Consider the following 19658-nt stretch of genomic DNA (forward strand, 5'->3'; position numbering starts at 1 on the left):
ATACTCCTCAAGTGAAATAGAAACAGAAACAGAAATATCAGTTTTATGGAAATGTTTTCCTCCCTTTGGTCTACAACTAGTTTGATAATAAGGTTCAAAGTTACTTTTAAGTCCTTAACATTCAGTAAAATCTATAAATATTTTCTTAGCATGTCACTTTATCAGCTTCCTATAGGATGGCCAAATATGTAAGTGTAAGATCAAGCAGAGTTTCCCGAGCTTGTCAAAACTGTAAGGAGTAACCTTTTAGTTCCCTGGGATACCTGTGATACCTTAGTATCACAGACTGCGTGGCTTTAAAAAACAGAAATTTATTCTCTCAGTTCTGGAGGCAGAAGTCCGAAATCAAAGCATTAGCATGGTCAGCTCTCTCTGAAGCCTACTGGGGCAGGACCCTTCCTTGCCTCCTCTGGTTTCTGGTAGCCCCAGGTTTTCCATGGCTTGTGACAGTATCACTTCAATATCTGCCTCCAACTTCACATGGTTGTCTGCCCTCTGTCTTCACATGTCTTTTTATAAAACACCAGCCAGATTGGATTAAGGCCTGGCTCACCACATGCCTTAATTTGATAACATCTGCAAAGATCCTATTTCCAAGTGAAGACACATTCGCAGGTACTGGGAGTTAGTACTTCAATATACCTTTATGGGGAAAAAAAATTACCTATAACATTATCCTAAATAAAACCCAAATAATATTCACATCTTGTCCAATGACCTTATGAAGAAAGTGCTGTGTTTCCATAATTTACAAATAAGAGATATTGAAATTCAGAGTTGAACAGCTAGCACCAGAGTCAAGTTTCTAATGACAAATGTGGGAATAATTCTGCTATGGCTTTGAATCTAATGAATAAAAATTAATATAATTTGTTATCAGAGATGTTAACTATATTTAGTATCCCTAATTTCCTGATTTTTGTCTTCAAGTTTCTTGGAATATGCAGTTGACTGAGTTTCGAAGGTGTTGTTTATAGTTTTATGAGTATTACTCAGGTTTTATATGTACTAATTAGGAACAGAATTTAATTAAATGATAAAATAATTAATATTAATAAAATAAGCAAATTTTGAAAATCAAATAGAACCTTTATAGTAATTATATTTTGGAAACACATTCCATGTTTTCATCTATTATATTTCTCAAAATGTTAATATAAACGCATAAACACACTTTCTATGGCAAGTACATGTTCCCTTTTGAAATATCATATGATTATTAATGCCATTGCTGTCTCAGGTAAACATCTGCAAGATCCATGTCTATTGTGTATGCCAATAGAAACACAAAAGACAGTGATGTGAGCATTTAACCGAGTAGGCGGGGGATGTATCCTCTAAGGATCTAGCTATGGGAACTTACACATATTTAACAAGGACTGGGTTATTTCTTTGCACATTCAAGTGGGGTTGAGCATGCATGCACAGTGTGGTGTTATGTATGTTACATGCAAACCATATTCTCTTGGGTGTGGAGATTTCAGCATTAAAATGAAGGGGTTGTCCTTGTGTAGTCAGAAGTAGATTTTCTGGCAAAGCTGAGACTACCTTGCAAACTCCCTGAAAAACTGGTTAGGACTAATTGGAAGTCTGGCCTTGGTTGCTATCACAGGGTGAGCATTCTTGCCCAATCAGAATTGTTGAATGAAAGGAAGGAAAGGAAAAAGATTGATTAGGGAGAGGAAGGAAGGAACGAAGTGGCAGCTCTTAATCAGAAAGGTCGGAACAGGTTGGTTGGTAGCACTCACTTTTAAGTCTTATACAGATAAAAACTATGAAAGACTTGCTGTGATCTGACTTTGGTTGCTTTTCTATTACACATGTAATATAAAATGTAAAATAATATAAAACTCAATGCAACAAAAATTCCCTTTGAGAGAAATAAAAATATACATATTAATGATGTACAGGAGGCAAAACTTTACTTCTACCCTCACAGGGCCCCCAGCAGGACCTGAGAATTAAATTGACACAAAATAGATTAACAGAAGAGAAGCATATAAATTTGAGTTTTAACATGATGCAGGAGCTCTCGTAAAATGAAGACCCGAAGACCCCATTAGAGTAGAGCATGTATACACTGAATTGAACAAACAGTGGTAATTGTGAAAAAGTCACTAAATTATGTGTGGAAGATAAAGAAAGATAATAATTATTATAACAAGGTTATAATAATTTACAGACTATGTGTTACAGACTACGATTCTCCATGAAAGAATGTTTCTTTTCTCCTGGTACAGAGAAGGTATCTTTCACTTGGAAGATTTTACCTCCTTTTTTCAGGAAGAAAAAGGGAAATTAGAATGCCTTTTTTGCATCTGCTGTTTCTCAAGTGCCTTTGGCTCCAAATAATTCTCTGCCAAAGTGGCATATTATGGGGTGGTGTATTCTGCTACTCTTCTATGATGTAAATCATATAATCTTCACTAATGAAATGCAGTAATGTTTATTATTGTGATGGCAAATATTCAAATTATTATTATTCAACAAGCTGATAGATTAGAAGGGATTTACCTTTCCAGCACCTTTTCCTTGAGCATGTCCATGAAACTAAGTCCATGGTCAGTGGAATTAAAGAACAACATTATCTGTGACAATTCTTCTTTTCAGTTGCCATTTACTTGGTATTTGCTTAGTTTTCCAATTAACTAAATTATTCTAGCCACTGGGCTTTAGGGAATGTTTAGAGGGAGAATGCACACCTTGCCTATCCGAATTCATTTATAATATTGCTGGAAAACTCTCATAATTTTTAAATATTTAAATAATTTACAAAATAAAAAATTTAAAAAGACACACATGCACAAAGGTAAGCACAAACCAAATCAATAAACATTTGGTTGACTCTCTAACTACCTTCATGGCTGAGAGCATTTGAATCAGCAACCTAGAGCTTGAGATTTCATGTTCATGTGGAGACAGGCCTTGGGCTTAGCAGAGCAGGGAATTGATACCAAGACACTTGCATGCAGATAGAACCTTCAATGAGCTGCAAATTCAGTAAAGTGGACTAGAAAAAAAATCTGTCCACAATGAGGCCACCTTCCTGTCTATGTGTTTCAGGAGGGAAAGAATAGGTAGATGATTAGACAGAGAGATAGATGATAGATCAATCAAATCAGTTGATTGATTGATAGATGATGATGATGATAGAGATAGATAGATAGCTTAGATAGATGTTTCCTTCAAACTCAATACTAAGGTTTATTCTTTATGTGGGTTTTGTAATTCAAACTTATATATCTCATCATCCAGGGACAATAGCATAAGAATTTAGCATTAATTATTGATTCCAGACCAATGAGAAAGAAAATAACAAAGAAATACACAGGAAACCAGTCCATGAGAGAGGCTTAATAACATTTCTAAGATTAGTAAAACATGCAAGAGAGAGGCATGGCATGTACATGAGATTCTGGATGGTTGCTCTCCACTACCTTGACAAATATAGTGAGCAGCTGAGCTCTGTCCCAGATATCTAGATTTCTACCACTCTGGCCATCGTCTATCCTTGTGATACTTACAACTCTCTACATGATTGAACCCCGCTGATGTCAGTATACTGCTGTTGTCAGTATCATTTACTTATACTCAAGATTAACCTGGAATTCAGCCCAGTAGGTCTTATATAAATGGCTGCAGTTACATATTTATCTAAGTACAGAAATGTATGTCACATGTGTTGCTATAGACTAAATTGTGTCTCACCAAAACTCATATGTTAAAACTCAAACCTCCAGTGTAACTGTATTTGGAGATCGGGTCTTTAGGAGATCATTAATGTTAACTAAAGTCACAAGGGTGGGGCTGTTGTCACAGGATTTGTGGCCTTATAGGAGGTAGAAAGAGAGCTCTTAGCATGTGCACAAAGAAGAGGCCACTTGACCACACAGCGAGAAGGCTGACACCTATGAGACAAGAGAAGAGTCCTCAGAATGAAGTCTACCTTTCCAGTACCTTGACCTTGGACTTCCCAACATTTGGAACTGTAAGAAATGAATTTCTGTTGTTTAAGCCATTCTGTCTATGGTATTTTGTTAGGGCAACTTGAGCAGACTAGTACTAGTAAATTGCAGAATATTTTTTAATGTACATTCATGCAAATTACTTACTGCTATAATTTTTAGGGTTTTTTTTATTATTTATTTAGCTTGTCTTTTCATTTAGAGGTTCACATTTACTAATAAGCCGTGGAACTATACAAAACAATTAAATGCATCAGCAGATGCAGTGTTTTGTACAAAGCTGATATATTTGCCAGAATATAGATTTTTTTATTATGTGACCTCTAAGATGTATGAAAATTAATTAAAGTGTAGTATCAAAAGGATTCTGCCTTCATTCTTTAAAAAAAGTGTCTAACTATAATGTTTTAAAATTTTTGAATACTTTTTATGAGTGTACCTGTGTAAGAGTTTTCTCTATTATTCCATCAAGTATGTATATGTTTTTAGATATTTCTTTGGCAATTTATGAGAACAAGTGTGTGTGTGAATGCTTAAATCTAGTCCCTTGAATAGCTTGGAACTCTACTTTTTGTTATTACTACTAGCTGACACAACCAACATCTTCTACTCACTGGCCACATTAATACCATTATTGTTATTTGTCATGTTTTTTGCTGTTCCATGTCATTTGATAACTTTTCCACATTATAAGTTACATTTCTCCAAATCAAAACTCATTCCCCTAAACCTTTATTGCTCTTGAGGTATTAAGGCAGAGGTATATAATCAATTGGATATGCCTACATGAAACATCAACTTGCAAAAGTGCAATATAATCCATCTGGGTAACATGAGCCATTTCTGTGCACCTTTGTTCCTGCTCAAGCATCAGGGCTGGGGTTGGCAGCAGGGGAAGTAATACAGTCACGTTTGTGCTAGAGCAGCCCCCATGGTAACTTTGAGCAGTTCTTAGCTATATCTTCTTACTCTTATCTCCTTGGCCTGTGAGCCATCAAATAAAAATTAAACAAAAATAAAAATTAACTAGACTTGACTGTTTTTTCCAATAAGTAAACCAGACAAATGTAGTTACTTAGAAGTGTAGCAGCACTGTTTTATAGTAATTCATCTGAATAGCAATCAAAAATACCTACTTAGTTTTCTAAGTTAAAAAATAAAAAATTTTTAAAAAATGCAAGGACTACATAAAAACTAGTAATAGATTTGGCTATTATTATATTTTTTTAATTTCCTAAAGAAAACAAAAATATAGTACTCTTAGTAGACAAAAAAGTCTGAAAAAATTTATTTGCAACATTTATAGTGTGCGTGTGTGTGTGTGTGTGTGTGTGTGTGTGTGTGGGTGGGTGGGTGGGTGTGTGTGTGTTATAGACTAAATTGTGTCCCACCAAAATTTATATGTTGAAGCTCTAATCCTGGATGTGACTATACTTGGAGATAGGGTCCTTTAAAGAGGTAATTAAGGTTATAAAGGAAGTTATTAAAGTCATAACAGTGGGGCCTAATTCCAAAGGGTTGGTATTTTTATAAGAGGAGGAATAGACACCAGAGCTTTCTCTTTCCACATGCACACCAGAGAAAAGACCATGTGAGGACACAGTGCTCATCCATAAGCTGAGAAGAGAGACCTCACCAAAAACCAACCCTCCTAGAACCTTGATCTTGGACTTCTAATGTCCAGAGCTGTGACAAAATAAATTTCTGTTGTTTAAGCCACCCAGTCTGTAGTATTTTGTTATGGCAGCCCAAGCAGACTAATACAACATGAGTAATAATTCTGATTTCTTACAGAAAAAAGGAAAATATTTCACTAGAAAATCAGGTAATTGAAATAAATACTCAGTTTATAAAGGTAGAAATACAAATAGCCAATAAGCATATGCTAATGACTAAAATATGCATATTACAGTATTCAGATAAATTTTATTTCTAGCCTGGCAACTTTCTGTTCACTTGTTTTTGTTTTCATTTTTTGCATAATAGAATAGATACATGGAGTAAAACTACATATGTGAAGTAAAGTGGTATAAACTTTAATGGAGGGAATTTAGAAATACATTAACAATAGATTTTAAACATTTTCTTTGAGTCAGAAATTTATCTTCTAAATCTGATCATAAAAAATGTATATATTTTTTGGCATTTGTATGCAAAATACTTGCTCATGTTTATACCATTTTTATGTTTTATAGTTTTGGATAAATATTTCAGTTTATTTGTTTACTGTTTCTTTACACACTATCTTCAAAATCAAAATTTTAGATTTGTATGTTTGGTCTTGTACTTTTAAGTGATATTGTTAGTTTATCTGGAGCTAAGTTATTTATTATACACTATGTGCTCTTTGGAGATTTGTAGATAAAACTGTTTATAGCTCCCACACTGGTTAACATCAAAAAAATATGGTTTTACAACCTGCAGAGTGGTTCTCAACCTGTACACTATAGTAGTTATGCATATTAAACTATTAAAAAAATCTTGTCAGCTAGCAAATTTCATTAATATGCAATTTGTCTTTAGCTGGTAATATACTTTCAGACATAAAGTTGAGTTGATGGCAAATGAGCCAAAATGTAGAATAGGTGAAAATATGATAAAATTTATAAGTATAGTGGAAAGTCAGGAATAAAGAACGGAAACTAATGATTTACTGAGAAAAATTTGGCTCTTGTTTATTTAAGTGCAGTAAAGAATTATATTAAAATATCAAGCACCTATGGTTTCACTTGTGGAATGGCAGAAGAAAGAGTTTCATGGATTTGGTCAACTATAACTAGCAAAAATTATTTTAAAAATTAAAGTCTCTGGAAATTATCCTTAATAAAGAAACATTTATTCAAGGAAATCGACTAATCTTGGTAAGACCAGCAAGATTCTATGGCACCCTCCCTAACCCCTAGCACAACATGATAAAAGCTCCAAGTGATGTGTAGATTCCAGTACTCAAAAGTCAAATCAAAGGATGTAAAGATTTAAAATCACTGGAATCCAAAGACAGACAGATGGACTGAATGAAATTCAGTATTAATTTTTTAAAAATTGATCCTAATTAATCACTCCCATGTAAGAATCTTTATAAATTATTTGATCTAAACTTTTTTATTAACTCATAATGTAAACCTCAAATGCGATATGCAACTACCATTCCATATGAAACGTGATGCAAGTTTTTTACATAAGCAAATTAATGTAAAAAACATGTAAAAAAATTAAATATCCCAAGTAAAAAATGTTTTATATTTGTTTATATTACTTATAAATTAGCATTTATTGGCAAAAGACAATATCATCTAATGGAAGGAAGGTAGGATTTGTTATTTAAGGATCACATTTTTAAGTTCTGACTGCCAAAGACTAGCAATACATATTTGCTCATTTGAAAACAATTCTGTGAGCCCTGATGTTTATATATATGAACTAAGCATAATTTCTTGAGACCCAAAGAAATAACTCACAGTAAAATGAAATGTGAGATGTGAGTGATTTATAGACCTTAGTTTCTATGTGGGCTGTGTTATGGTATTTCCCTAAACCATAAATTCTGAGAAGATGGATGTTATCACCTGTGTACAATACCTAATCTATGAGACTTATCAATGCATTCTTGACTGGAACAAATACATCTTCTGGTATAAACTGAAAGCGTTGTAGAGTAATATGCAATTTGAAATACAAAATGCTGTTCTTCTCAAAGTTGTACTCTCTAGAATTTTAATTAAATATGTATTTTCCTATTCGACTTGAATGCCAAGAAAATGAAATATTTAAAGAAATGAGTGATGAGTCATACAACACCCATAGGCAAAATAAGACACTCTGGCTGTTCAAAGTTGATTATTCTGGTGAAAAAATTATATTTTACAAACTATATTTGAGATTCTTGATTTCACCACACCCCACATTGTCCCCAATTTCCACCTCCCACAGGAATACAAATTCCTAATAAAACCACTAATATCCTGTAATATCCTGGAATATCTTTTGTATATCCACTTTATGAACAAAAGATACACATGTACAATATACAAAAATATCTTTTTGAAGAGTATATTTTTATTTTTCTTCAGTGGAATTATCCTTTATTATAAAACTAAATGGAAACAAATGAACTAGAGAGTCTCTTAGATTTTTCTGTCCCCATCTCCATTTCCTCTTCTGTGCACTCTAACCCTCCCCAGCACCACCACTCAGTTTTTACCTGAAAAGGTAAATCACTGAGATTGTGATGGCAAGAGGTTTTGTTTTTAAGAACTATGTTCAACAAGAGTTAAAATAAAATAAGCCAATCAAAATGAACAAATCACTAGCCAAACAATTATCATCTTTGTGTTTCTTTCAATTCTGTCAGCAATGATGATTTTCAATAGATTGGGATTGAATCCCAGCTTTGTCATTCACTGTTTATATGACCACTGTATTAGTCCATTTCTGTTTTTTATAGAGAATACCTGAAACTCAGTCATTTATAAAAAAATAAAATTTATTTCTTAGGGTTTTGGAGCCCAGTAAGTCCAAAGTCCAGAGAGCACATCGGTGAGAGTTTTCTTCTACAGCAATGCAGGGTGTCACATGACAAGAATGGGCAGAGCAAAAGAGCTAACCTCCTCATTTGCTCTCTTTTTAAAGCCATGAGAACCATGCCAGTGACCATCCATTAAACTATCAATGGATTAATCCATTCACAAGAGTACAGTCCTCATAATCTAATCACCTCTTAAAGGTTCCACCTTTAAATCACTATAATAAAATTTCCTACCCTCTTAATACTGTTAAAATGGAGATTAAGTTTCCAATGAGTTTTGGGGGAACATTCAGTACACAGCAAATACCAATTTTTAAAATTAATTTATTAAGATATAGTTATTTTTCAGGCACTCTGCTAAGTGCTTTAAATATGTTATCTCATTTTTATGCTATTTTACTAAAGAGAAAACTGAGGCTCAGAGAGAAAGCCACTTGCCCAGCATGGTATATTGAGGAAGAATTATGGGACGGGATCACATCAGACTGCTGATCTTCAAATAGTAGCAAACCACTAGTTAAGCAGAAGAACTTGAGCAACTTACTAAACATTTCCTGCTCAGTGTCTTCATCTGCACTATAGGGACAATCATAATATCTATCTCATAGCACAGTTATTAAGTGAGATGAGTTTATGTGAACACATTTAGCAGGGTGTTTGTCATATAATAAGCAATCAAAACTGAAGACAGACACGGGACACTCTCAAATAATTTCATCCATACAATATAAATTCCTACAGTTACACATCATCTATAATAGAGATGTCTCTCCATTGCCATTATTAAATTTCCATTGTACTTGTTCAGAAGCAAAAGCAAACTTGACCATGGCTAGAGAGACTCGTTATATTCAAAATTATAGAATCTTCTAACCCTTTCCTGTGAACTAATAATTAAAACTTGAAAAGCATTGTTTGTACAGTCTAAAAAAGACAGGAGAAATCTAAGAATTTTTTGTTTTTCAAAACTAAGGGAATATTTTGAGGTGTTTGTCTTTAGATTTTTCTCCTTCAGAAAGACCACAGTGATGCATTGGACTTGCAGAGGGAGAGAGAATACCTAGGGTTGCAAAGTGGGGTGGGGGAAATGGAGGTGGGGAGGGAGATCAGGGATTAATTGGGTGGGTGACAAGGGGTATAATCACAATTTGTGGTAATGCACATGCTGCTCGTATTGATCTGGCCATCATATCTTGAGCACAAGCAGCTTTGTACCCTATGAATATCCATAACCAATAAAAAATAAATAAAGAAAAGTTTTTCTCCTTCAGTAATAGAGAAATTAATGAAACCTAGAACATAAAGACAGAGCCAAGAACTCACAATTTAAGTTCCAAACTATACAATTCCAATATGCTGGACAATAATCAGAAAAGGAACATAATTTCCTTCCTATAGTTCTGAGAAATATTTTAACTACATTGATATAAATTAATATAAATTAGCTCATTTAATCTGGACAAAAACCTATGAGATATGTATACTATTATTTATAGTAAGAGATGAAGAAACTGAGGCATGGAAAGAGTAAGTAACTTGACCAGGGTCACACATCTAATAAGTTCCAGAACTTCACAGATAGAGTATCCATGGGAAAGTTACTTAACCTCTGTTCTCAATTGTGAAAAAAAAGGGTTTAATATAGCACAGAGAATGGGATTTTTAAATCAGACTTACTTGAATCATGTCTCTTAGTATCACTTTTTTTTTTTTTTTTAACTAGTGATTCCATAGATACTGAAGGCTATGAGACACAGGCAAATATGCAAACCTCTAAGGTCACTAAAGCAAAGCCTTGGTCTTTCCTTGATGTAATAGTACATACTCTGGCCCAAATTTAATATATGAGGTCTCTAAGTGAGTCATGCAGGGTATCACTTGCACAATGAAAGTCCTTTTAATCATGAAACATGTCTATGTTTTATACTCCTATAGTTACATAAATGTCATATAAGTGACATTTTTCAGTGGATCATGCCTCTTTAATCTCTATATCCCTAGTTTGCCCATAGGCAACCCAGACAAACAATGTACACCCTGCTAAAAGCATTCTCTAGGTAATAATTGTCCACTACACTTCCAGTAGCATCAGGAAGCATGTTTACTAGGTGATTTACTAGGTCATTTCTCCTTAGCATTCTCTGGGTTGAAATAACAGATTGGGTTCTAACAGCTGTTAAACCTTTTTTTCTTAAGTAAAACTAAATTACGTACAAACTTTCAACTCTACTCTTATGTTGTTAGAACTCATGTGCCTCTTGTTTAACGTGAAATTTTCATTAACATCCTAAACAATTTGGCATGTTAATGAGATAAGCATGGCAAAATATTGTAGCTACAATTTAATCCTTTAGTATAGAATTTAAAATGATAAATATCGTTAAATAACCCGTGAGATTTTTGCCACAGAATTACTCAATATAAAAGAAGCAATGATTCATTAAGCTATTTTAAAAGCTTCACAAGTACTCAAATTTTCTTTCTCCACTTGCCTCTCATTGAACAGCCAGAGATGTAGTTACAGCTGTCAAAAACTGATAGTTTATTATATTACAGCAATAACACATTACCTTTGAAAACCAAGGCCAAATATTACCTATATCTTACAAGTTGCATATTGATTTTTCAAAATGGTTTATGTAGGTCAAAACACTTCAAAATTATGGTACTCTTTGAGAAGTATGAGGAAATATTGTGACACTTACTTCTATGTTATATTGAAAAGTTTTAATAGCTTAAAAATGATATATATATATATGTTTTCACTATGCAGTCATAATGATAAGTATGTGTCTCAAAAACAGACTAACAGAAAAATTATCTTTTTCTTAGATTCTCTACTAATTTGCATTTGCTTCTTGTTCATTCATTTTATCATCTTCAGACAAATGACTGCTGGCACTAAACTTTAAAAAAAAATATTAGTGATAAGTAAAAAATTGGTGATAAGTAAAATTAATCTACCCAACTTAAAAAGGATATATATGTATTTATACCATGCAATGTCAAAAACTGATAGATCATCATATTACAGTAATAATACATTATCTTTGAAAATCAAGGCCAAATATTACCAATACCTTATATACTGAACATTGATTTTTCAAAATAGTTATATGAAAGATTACACAAAGTGGAAATAACAAATCGAATGCTAAATACATCTTGGCTTTGGTGTGCATATGTGTGTACATATATCTTATTGGTTACACATTCATGCTTATACATTAACATGTAACCATATTAGTGACATATATTTTCTCCAATCATTATTTGCTTCATAGTTTTTAATTTTTTAAATCATATATACGGATTTTCTTTTGTGGCTTACCTTATTTATGTAGAGTTATAGTCTCTTTTGTCATCTAGTTGTCAGAAAAATATTCACTTTGTTTTCCTACAGTTTGAGAAGTTTTATTCTTTATATTTAAGTTATTAATCCATCATCATAAAAACAAGTAATGAGAACAATTTCAAGGGTAGTTAAAACTATAAGGATTACTTAAAACTGTACTATTTTCTGAAGAAATATAAATTTTCACATTGGCTCATGAAGAATAAGAAAATGTAAAATAGCCAAGGATTAAAGAAGCAATTTATAGCTTTCAAATAATAAATTCTGAAAATATTACGAATATATATTTTGGCTTGTGAAGAATAAAGCAAGCTAGGCCCTGGTGGGTGTGTAAACTGCTACAAACTTTCAGCACAGCAAATTGGCAATATAAATCATGAGCCATAAAATTCTCTACACCAATAACTCTGGTTTCAGGAAGCTGTACTCCTAAATAATCTCAAATTTTAATGCTGAACTATGAATCAAAATATTAATTGTCCCACTAATTATAACACTGAAAAGCTGGAAGAAATTTAAATGTCCAACCTTGGGAAAATAGCCCAGTAAAATGTAGTATATATAAAGGGATAAATATTCTATAGATTTCAAAAGTAACTATATTAAAAATGTTGATTCCATGGATATGCTCAAGATTTATTGAAAAACTATGCTACGAAATTGCATAAACAGTATAATCCTTTTATACAAAACATATAAAGTTTATAATTTATAGTTAATACAGAAACATGCATACATAGAAAACTGAATGCAAGAAAATGCACTAAAATGATAGTAGTGATTACCCCTGGGAAGGGAAATAGATTTATAATTTTTATTTATCTTCTTTCACTTTTCTGTGTCTTCCATGCTAACATCTATCTTGTTATTTGGGTTTTTATTACAGTAGCCAATCTGCATCCTAACACTGTTTTTGAGGCTGACTTTTTCTTTAATAAAATGGAAAAAGACCTTTTAAGAATAATTTATAAAAGTCCTAAAGGATAATTATTCAGATTTATAGATTTAGAAAAATATATATGACTTTTGAGAATCCTGCTTGTTTTACCAAAAGAAATTAAGTTTCTCATAAAAGTCTGTTCCCTTATTGTCCCCTACATGACTACCCCAACATATTATGCATGTCCTCCAAATATCTCCAGCTTAATTTACTAACTCATCATGGACTCACATGTATGTAAAGTATGAATACATTGTTTTTCCGAACTTTCAAGGAATGCAACAGTAGTATTGTAATATCTTTTTTTCTGTTTGTTCTATCAACAATATTACATTGTTTTAACAAATTAATGAGACTGGTGTTGCTCTTTCAAGTGTGTGTGTGTGACTTGCTCTCGTTCTCTTCCTCAATAACTGGGTCATTGCCTCCCAGGTATTTAATAGGGAAATTTTCCCTTCCTCATCTTCCCCTGAGTACAGAGTGATCTGTACTCATCACTACCCATATCAAATTACTTGGGGGGGTTAATTCTCCTCAAAATAATTGGTAGAGGCTTATAAATAGTTAAACTTATTCACCTGTAACCTTTTTCCACTAATAAAATAAATGATCCTATGCAAGACAGAAATGCTATCATGTGGCCTGTCATCTTGAGGTTCATGGCTCAACCTGAAGATTCTAGGATGTTTTTTGTTCAACTAATCTTAATCGTCTACACTAAAACCTAGGAACTGTATTTGTAGCAGTGTTGGAATATAAACATCAGCCTTGGATCTCAAAGGAAGTCAGGCTGGTAACCCAGTAACTTTTTGTCACTTTGCTTCTTCCATGAGCTCTCAACCCCACCTCCTCTATCCACCCTACCATTTTCTGAGAAGAAAAAAACAAAAACAAACAAACAAAAAAACAGCCTTAGACATATGTGCTGTAATTTCAACCTCTTCCTGTAGGGTCTCTATCTCACACTAAAGGGAAAAGGACTACATAAGGGATTGTTTTTATTTATTTTTCTTTCTTTTCTTCTACATGGCTATAATGTACCATAATATGTCCCTTGTTTCTTGTTTATTTACCTGGAAAGAAAAAAGTTATTTCTTCCTCACAAATCCTTGGGTATAAGCTTCCACTTTCTATGTAGTCATGCCAGAAGCAAGGTAAGAGAAATAGTCCCTAAACTGTGTTGTGGATGGGCACTGAGGAGACCCATAATTGTGGGTAGAGACCCACCTACCATGACTTCCCTTCTTTCCCAACCCATACCTTCTGGAAAATTTTGTATCTTTTTTCTAGTCAGATTTGCCAAACTTTGATCAGGTAGGCAATATGTGAAGCTCTTACTTCTCTCACTGACTTCTCAATTAATCTTCCTCCAATTCCTCGGCAAGTAATTAACACCATTCAAGTAACTATACTGTGCTGTTAGAATAATCTTTCTAGTTCATAAATATGATCATGCTTCTATCCTTCTCAAGTACTATTGCACAATAAAACCCTAACTCCTCAACATGATGGTCATGGCTCTCAGTTACCTGGCCCCAATCTACCTTCAAATTTTATCTTTCACCATTTTTTCTCATTTCCTCCATTACATTCAAATCACAAAAGTAAGCCCTGCAGTTTCATGCTTCTGTGCATGGTGTTTCCACTTGAAACACTACCAATACTTGGAATTCTATTTATCAAACCTATAATTTAAATTCTTACCAATCTCAAATGTCATGTTGATCATGGGCTTAGATTGTTCCTCACATAGAGACAATTACTCTTGCCTTTTTTATCCCACTCTAAAGTAGTGGTCCATTGCTCCTTTTTATTGTAGTTTCAGGTGTATGATTGACTCTTACATTGGTAACCCAAGGAATGCTGCTGTTAGTATTCATGCCCTTCATGCCTTGTGTTGTATTCATGCCCTTCCACATTGACCCTGTACTTGACAAATTCACTGTTTGTAAAATGGGACATTAGCAGATATTCTATTAATGTGCCATTATCAAGCTTGATAAGTGCTTGAACATTGGTATCTTCCCTCTTGGAAGATTCTCTCTTGGGATGTGGTTGTTGTACTAAAAGAATGCCTAACCTATCCTGCTGTAAAAGTGTCCAGGTAAAGAAACACTGGAAGGTTGTACACCAATAACAGAGAGAGACCTCTTACAGGAGAAATGAGGTGTTGTAGCTTACAGTTATCATCAAGCCCCAGACACATGAGAGAGGTGTTCTTGGACCTTTCAGTTCAGCCCATTCACCAGGTGCCTAGCACATGGGGCAAAATAATTCACACAAAAATGCAAAATACAAAATAAGTCATCAGTGTTTTAAGTCACATGAGGTTTGAGGTGGGTTGTTATGCAGCAACAGATAACTGAAAGTGTGTTTCTTTTTTTTCTGCTGTATTGAAAACACTTTAAATAGAATTCAGTGCATTTTCACTTTGTTGAGCAACACAGTGTAGTGCCTTAGATGTAGCATTCATTAAAAAAAATTATTTAATTTAATCTGGTCTCCTTTTTATCTTCATTATAAATCTAGAATATTGGCATGGCATATTTTTATCCTTATTTAAAAATAATACAAATAACAATAGTTAACATTTAAGATGGCAGAATAGATGGTTCCCAACATCACTGTCTCCCACAAATCAACCAGTTTACAACTATTAAAAAGCAGTGACAGCCAAGCTGGGGCCGCTAGAATTCAGGGGAAGAGGAGGAGAGATGTACAGAGTGCATGAAGGTGGCAGAAACCACAACGAGAGAAAGAAAGAGCCACTCTAACCACCTTGAGCCCCAGCTGGTTCAAGGCTGGAGCTGCTGAGTGCACGGAGCAGGAGCTGGCAAAAGCCATAGCTGTGCCCTTTGATTGAAGTCACTTGGTGGCAGCAGGGAAGAGGGTCAGACCATTAAGACCACTAACAGGGTTCCTGTGGACCCACATAGAAGTGAGGAGCCACAACAACTGAAAAAAAGGAAGCACTCAGAGACCAGTGAGTCATCACAAGGGACCAGCATATGGTTCATCCCATGGGAAGTGTTTGAAGCACAGGCCATAGGGGAGATTGGCCCACTGGGGGAACACTGGGACACAGCAAGGACAGAAGATCTGCCCCCCAGTCAGCACAGGACCACTCAGAGGAGACTGGCCAGGAATATAGAACTGTAGGGCGTGCAGTTTTCTGAAAAGACTCAGGCCCAGACCAGAGTTTCTACACAACCCAGGTGTATCAGATCTCACAAGTCCCAGAAGCACCTACAAAGTCAACCATTAATACCTGAGCTGCACAAAAAGCCTTCCCCAGGGAATCAGCAGCAAAGCGACAATTTAACTCAACCATAGGGCTCAAGTGCTGCTCCCCACAGGAAGTTCCCCTCTTTTAGAAGTAACTAAAGGACAACAAATTAGTTCCAGTGAAGAATTTAAGTGATAGGAACAGCACATTATCCAACACAGAACTGAAAGAAAAAACAAAAAACCCACAGATCAGAGACAAAGTTTGATATTAACTAGTAAAGGTCTCACATCACCAAAGAATGCCTATAAAACCTAGAAGGACTGGAAGTCCCCTGGGCTACCAAGCCAAAGAGGGGAGAGGGCTGGGGGCCTGAGTCATGCTCCCCAACACCCACAACCAGTCCTGAGGGTGTGCCACTGAGGAACTCAGCCATGCTTCTCTAACACCTGCAGCCAGCCAGCAACAACCACCAAGCTACTGCAGGAAGTGCCCCAGGCTCTCCTGAGCTGGAGTGGTGGGGGCGTCAGGCCTCAGGAATGCCCCTGCAACACTTGCAATCTGCCCTGCAATGACCACCAAGCTGCCACGGGAAGTGCCCTGGGCTACCGAGCTGGGGTGGCGGCGGGATGAGGGCTTCAGCCATATCCCTCTGACATCTGCACCAGGCCCAGCAAGAATCAAGCCACTGCTGGAAGCATCCTGGTCTCCAATCCAGGAATGAGGGGGGTACCACAGGCCTCAACCCCATCCCTCCTCCTTCCCCCTTCTCCCACCCTATTTCCTTCCCTATTCCCCTCTCTCCTTCCCCCCAATTGCTCTGCAACAACATCATAGAATGTAAAAAAAAAAAAAAAAGTAATATTAATAAATAAACTTAAAAAAATAAAATAAATAATAGTTAATATTGATATAGCAATATACTATGGTTACCAAATGAATAAAAAATAAGAAGATCAACTCTGGAACTAATAAAGTATTATAGCAAGGTTGTAGAATACAAGATTAATATACAAAAGCCTATCACTTTCCTATATACCAGCAACGAATAATTGGAATTTGAAATTAAAAATACAACAAAGAGAATCTTAAAAATGGAGAGACATTTCATGGTCATGGATAGGAGGATTCAGTATTGTTAAGATGTCAGTTCTTCTAAATTTGATCTGTAGATTCAATGCAATTCAAATAAAAATGCCATGAAGTTACTTCATAAATACAGACAAACAGATTGTAATGTTTATATGGAACAGCAAAGGACCTAGAATAGCCAATACAATATTGAAAAAGAATAACAAAGTCTAAGGACTAACACTACCTGATTTCATGACTTACCATAAAGCTACAGTGATCAAAACAGTGAAACTGGCAAAAGAATAGATAATTAGACTAATGGAACAAAATAGAGAACCCCAAAATAGATCCACACAACATGGTTAACTGATCTTTGACAAACAAGAGATACAACTTATCACAGTGAAATTTTCTCTGACAGCTACAACTCTTGTTTAATATTTTATTCCCTGTGAAAACAGATCAGATTATATAAGTGTGACATGTATTAAATGGCAATTTCAAATACTAAAAGTATTATCTTAAGTGAAGGCCACCAAGCTGAGTTTTTACAATTATTTAATCATTAAATAATATTTAATTTATCCTATTTTAATTCCAATTATTTAAAAATTTTATATAAAATTCCATCTATCCAGTGTTTGATATTGAATATAAATACATGAATGCTGTGGTTTAGTATGTTGCTAGTCTTCAAGTCACATGCTGCCTTTTTGGGGTTTGGACAATCACAGCATTTTGTTTATAGCAGCACTAGAACTCCAAGCTTATGACACACATGGTACCAAATCTGGAAAGCAAACCATTCTAATACATAAATTGCACTGATGACCTGCCAAACCCTGAGAGCAGTAAATCTGACGTGGCAGTAATGAAGACAGCTAGAGCTGTGTGCCCTTTAAAAGCAGTCAAAATTGTTCAACATCAAGAGAGAGAAAGCAGAAATTATCACAGTGCAAACAAATATACTCATTCCAACTTATTGCAATTCCAACTTAAATATACTCTACCTTTACCAAATATACAAACAACTGACCTGAATTAACTAATATTTTGTATATACAGAAGGGCAGACAGTCTTCAGAAAATACAAAGAATTGACAATGATAATTCCCTGTAGAATATCAAAATATGTGAATAAAGGAGATAATGTTAAACCAGTTTCTTTAACAACTAATCAATTGAATCAAAAAAGAAAATGATTTTTATCCTGTGTGCTCTGAATTATATACAGCCACACAACTTGCTTATGATAGATCCCATCTGCACAACTTTTGATGTAATTTTTCCTCTTAATATCAGTGTCTGAAAGTTATGGAATTTTATCAATATGTAAAGGTTATTTAAATAAAAATGCTTTTCCATTCATTATTTAGAACAAGACTATAAGAAACATAAACAAAATTAGAGAATTTCACTGGATTTTCAATATTATATTGTAATACCTGCATTGTTTTTGCATTATTTATTGTGTGAAATTGCATGAGTAAAAGAAATTTTTTGGTGAGGATATTTGGAATTGAATCTATATGAGAAATGTAATGGGGAGATAATTTCACTATAATAAAAACAAAATATCTTAAAACATGAAATGTGCTTTTTTTGACATTCTGTTGAGGAGAATGGAAGGCCTTCTGAGATGGCACCCATGATTGCTAAGAGTTTCTGTTTTCAAAAAAGGATGCTAACCCTACTGACACATCAGATATGACATATGCCTGTGAGTTCAATTGGCATTCACAAAATAGCTGCAAGGAGATTATTTTCAGAGAATAGCTCACTGTTCCACATATTATTATATCTGCCCCTCTATCAAGCTAGAACAATAGAGAGGTGTATGTATAAACTATTTTATTTTTACCTCCTCCAAATTATTTTTACTGAACTGAGCTCTGGCATAATAGCATCAACATGCATTGAGGATTATTAAAACAGCCCTTGTAGCATGGCAAGAGTATTGTCCAAAAGACTGTAGTTAACATTTTTACTAACTACTTCTTTAGACTGAATGACAAAAGAATTTCCTGCATAATCTTAGTACCAAAATAATCATATGTAATTCTGTGAAATTACTTGCATTTATTTTCTTATGTTATGATTTGGTTAGTAGTCTGACTTTCTTGTTCTCATGTACTGCTACTTATCATGGAACCAAATATGTAGCCTCTTCCTAGTAAGTATAGAGATTATTATAGTGTGGATTTTTGGCCTCATTCCTGAATAGTCTATTGTCTTCCTTTTTATTTTACTTTCTCCTTTTGTCTCACCTTAAGTTGCAAATTCTTGCATTTAATTGTTAACAAACACTGTTTATAGTAATGCAGAGCAATAAATACACTTCAAAATGTCTCAAATACACAGAAGTTCATCTCCTGTTGACATGAAGAGTCTTGGACAGGTGTTTCTGGTAGGCTGAGTCTACCTCTGTGTGGTCATTTTATAACTCAGCTAACAGTGACTTTGCCATATTCCACATGTAGTTTTCAGTGGAACAGAGGCCGTCTTTATTCGATTCAATAGGAAGAGAGAGAAAACATGAAGAAATATACGTAGAAGTTTCTTGGAGGGATACC

This window comes from Cynocephalus volans, chromosome 13 (genome assembly GCF_027409185.1).
Source record: "Cynocephalus volans isolate mCynVol1 chromosome 13, mCynVol1.pri, whole genome shotgun sequence".
In the NCBI taxonomy this organism is placed as follows: Eukaryota; Metazoa; Chordata; class Mammalia; order Dermoptera; family Cynocephalidae; genus Cynocephalus; species Cynocephalus volans.